The sequence below is a fragment of the Vicia villosa genome, unplaced genomic scaffold (assembly GCF_029867415.1).
Source record: "Vicia villosa cultivar HV-30 ecotype Madison, WI unplaced genomic scaffold, Vvil1.0 ctg.000600F_1_1, whole genome shotgun sequence".
Taxonomy (NCBI): domain Eukaryota; kingdom Viridiplantae; phylum Streptophyta; class Magnoliopsida; order Fabales; family Fabaceae; genus Vicia; species Vicia villosa.
Genome location: NW_026705274.1, coordinates 522,708 through 526,937, shown reverse-complemented (window position 1 = coordinate 526,937; position 4,230 = coordinate 522,708). Strand labels below are relative to the sequence as shown.

At 34.4% G+C, this 4,230-nt stretch overlaps 1 long non-coding RNA gene across 1 annotated transcript; it reads right to left on the bottom strand.

Annotated features, from left to right (window-relative positions):
* Window positions 1-1,736: 1,736 nt before the first annotated feature.
* On the bottom strand, window positions 1,737-3,805 carry LOC131629717 (uncharacterized). Its single transcript, XR_009292079.1, has 3 exons — window positions 3,445-3,805; window positions 2,960-3,173; window positions 1,737-2,522 (listed from the first exon to the last, which is right to left on the bottom strand). It is a non-coding gene; the product is annotated as an uncharacterized LOC131629717 (long non-coding RNA).
* Between the last annotated feature and the right edge of the window lie 425 nt (window positions 3,806-4,230).

Genomic DNA, 4,230 nt, shown 5'->3' with positions numbered 1-4,230 from the left:
AGTGTTACATGAGGATAACATGTGTTGCTATTGTTACCTTGTGTTAATTGTTGATGTTGATTACATGATGAATGTATGATGTGCAATTGGTGAATAGTTCAATGTGTGAATTATGTGATATGCTTGAATGTTAAGATTATATGGATAATACTTAATTGCATATGTGTTGGTAATTGTATGTATACATGATGCTTGAATTTTGCGAATGTGTATGTTGTTGTTGGTGAATACTATGAGTATGATGCATATGTGTGAAGGCATGTTAATTGAATCGTATTTATGTAATATGTGAATTGATGTTGAGAAATAATAACATTGTTGGCATGATATATGATATGATATTCATGATGAGTGTGAATGATTATATGCTAAATTGTTGTGCCTTGTTGTGATTATTATTCAATATGAGAAAAGAACGATTGCGGAATTGCCAATAGTTCGTGATTTTTGGGAGGTATTTCCTGAAGATGTAACCGAGTTACCGCCAGAAAGAGAAGTTGAGTTTTCCATTGATTTAGTTCCTGGATGAGCGTGCATTCCGCACTACCCTAACTCGTTTCAAACTTAACGCATAATTGCATCGGCCTATAGTAAATCACATTACTATCAAAATACATTGATGATACTAAAATCACCAATATATATATATATATATATATATATATATATATATATATATATATATATATATATATATTAGGGAGAGGCAAAATATAGAGGTATCAAGTTTCAGCGAACTGCATGTTGCAAAAAATGTGGATATGAATGCCTCTGAATACAATGCAATACAGTTTGATCAATTTTCACCCTGTAATAGCAGGGTAACTTCTATACACTGAATGTAATGGTTTATTTCCATATTTTAGATATAAAACTACTCTGGCTAATTTTCTAACAGTCACTAAAGAAGATAATTCATCCCACTTCATTGGTCCATTGTTGTATTGACCTATCAACTCAACTAAGAGCTTTATGTTCAATAAAATTGTCTTCTTGAATCCAAAATATCTGCAGAAGAATTGGAGGGTACAAGTTAATATGATTTGGATTCAAAAATTACTTGTGGATTGGGGTATGCAGAAAAATATTTCTCCTAAAGATTAAACAAAATTATAGAGAACATGTACTATATATTATCGCCGGTTGAAACAAAATTAAAATTTGAATGCAGTGGAATGGAACAGCAAATCATGTAGAGTAGACAAATAGCATTTCTTATTAGTAGCCAATTTTTACCTGCGATGACCTTCAACTACTTTGGCCATATTTCCATCATATGTAGGAACAAAGATATCACTCGCTAATGAGACAAGATAATCCAATGCTGCCATTTGGTACGTTCTACCTACGAGGGAGAATTCCTTTTCTCCCAGATACTGATACGGGTTATAGTGTGTCTTGTGTAAGTAACAAAATATACACACACACACCAAAACCTTAACTCAATTTACAAAAATAATAATAACACAAAGTGCCTGCTTTTTTTCCCCCTTAATGTTCATTAAAATAGAATATTAATGGCATAGTACTTGTTATCAGTCAACTTGTTAGTACATGAGTAAATTTGTGATACTCACTACCTCTTTGAAAGAATCAAAAGCAGCTTCATCATCTACCAAATTCTAAAAGAATCAAGAAAGGTCCTGCTGCTTACGCAGTAAGATAAACATCAGTAACACAATTATAATAGGAGAGAGTTATTAAATCATAAAATTCCGGATATTTATTTCCACATTTTGACGGCGTAAGTGTGAGTTCTGCTAATAGCTACATTCTTTTCGGTTTGCATCCCGTATTTGTCAAACCAAACAAAATTACAAAATTAACACCGCGAATATTTCAGATCAAAAAATCAGTTACCAACTAACCATACTAACTCTACCTTACTTTCATCCTCTTGATTACTTTAGTTGTCACAATTTGCGAACTCATACAAGCATCAAGGTTCACATACACAACCCTATTACCCTTCGACGCTGCAACAATGAAAGCATGAGCACGAAGCCTAAAATGAATACCAGATGCAACTTGTTCTATTTTAGCATACCTCATCAAGTTAACACCAGCAGCACGACTAGTAATGTCATAGCTTCCAATAACAACCAAGTAACCCGAACCACAATACACAACAATAACATCACTGTTCAGTAACAGCAGGAGTAACCAAACAATTTGAATCCTCATTTTTTTACATACCCTCCAAATATTCAAATGACAAAAAGTATGAGATCGGATTCTTCAGGCATTAAAGCTGACTGGAAGCAGTCAGCAGCATCACCTATCTGACCATCGTCCTTATGAGTTTATTTGAGGTAATACCAAGCATTGGGTTTAATTGGTTCTACTCTAAGTGCATCAGAAAGTAAGATCCTATAAATAAGTAATGTTTTGGAACAATTTTTAAGCATCACAGAAGTCATCAACATCTTGCTTGGAAGGTGCTATAGGTTCAATTTGGACGGCCTTAGTAGAAGCAGCAAGACCTTCATTGTATTATTGTCCACGACCATCAAACACGAAACCTGCTACAATCATATTGATATTGGTAAATGTATATCGAACATGCTAAAGAATAACAATTATAAGAGCATAAAGGTTCGAATTTTGCCTTTCGTTTGTATTGTTGATGCATAATATTGATCTAGTCTTATGTAAACATATTTCAACGTCCTTCCAATGTAACATATTAACAAATAAGAATTAAATTTGAAACGATAATGAGCATTAACAACCAATGAGATTCAAGCCTATAACTCGTTAACAACCACAGAAATTGAATAAACTTCCAAACCAAAAAGTGATGATGTTGCGAAGATAACAGGTTTTACCTTCAAGACCTAAAACCATAGGTTTTAGCCGATACGATGCGACGTCTTTGAGGGTACTTCCAGTAAAGAAACATAGAATAGAAAATTTAACTCAAAGATCTAAATGAATTCAATGTTTGTATGATTGTTACCTGGAACATATCATTAAATTGAGTCCAATCTAACGGTAGTTGAATATCTGCAACATATCCTTCTATTGGATTCAGAAGCACTAATACGGTGTTTTGCCACACTGCGGTCCATAAAACATTGGCTTCGTATCATAAAGGCTGGAAATCTTGAATCCATCACTGCTGAAGCACTGCTGAGGCAGAATTTTACTGAAGCAACTTACCAGCACCGTCTCTATCATTAACAATAAAAAAGAGGTTCAACAACGATAAAATAATAGTAAAAAATAACCCAAAGTTAAAACCCTAAACAAATCAAATCTTCATGAATAAGTTAATAAAAAAACCTAAATTTATTTTTTATTACATAAACCATTTTGAATTCGACCAACACGACACTTGCCACCAAAAATCCATTTACTCCACAACCACACTTCTCGCCAGAAACATGTTTCACACAGACTTAAAAACATTCATAAACTACAAAACTAACAACATGAACATACCTTTCACAACAATCCTTATGTGATGTATTTTTTACAGCAATCTTCCACAACTCCTTGCAGTAGTTGATGTCAGTTATCATCTCAAAGAGTCTTGCCAGGTGGGGATTTGCGGGGACGGGGGACAAAATCCACCCGTAGCGGGGATCCGAAGCGGAGATGGGGAATAGATTCGAGGGCGGGGGTTGTGATGGGAATGTATCCCCTGCCCCCGCACTGCCTCATTGACATCCCTAGGTAATTGCGACTTATGATAAGATCTGCCTCTAAAGACAACGACGAGAGGAAGGGAGAAGTTAACCTAACCCTGTAAGATAGAGGAAGATAGACTTGAGAAAATGAAAAAGACGATGTGAGAAAGAGAGAGAAGGAAGAGAAAGAGAGAAAGAGGAAAAAAGGATGAGTCTTTATCAAATTTTTGAAATTTGATTTAAAGGTACAATTTGTAGCATTGGTTGACATGTGGAATATGGGTAGAAAAGTATTTTCCAGAACTATAACTTTTCTTATATGGTAGATTTGTGAGCACTCAAGAAGGTTGGCCAATATTGAGACCAAAGATAGTCTAAATGTGTAAACACAAGTTAAAGAAATAATTCGTAATATGATTTGGAAAAAGATTCTAGATTCTCGTCACTATCACATTGTCATTGATGGTGTTTGCAAGATAATGAATTGCAGGATGATATGTTGTTGCTTTTGGTTTGATTGAAGCCAGGGCCTGTCTTGACATTTTGAAGGCCCAGGAAAAATAATACAAATGGACCTAAATGCTTCAATATTTTATTA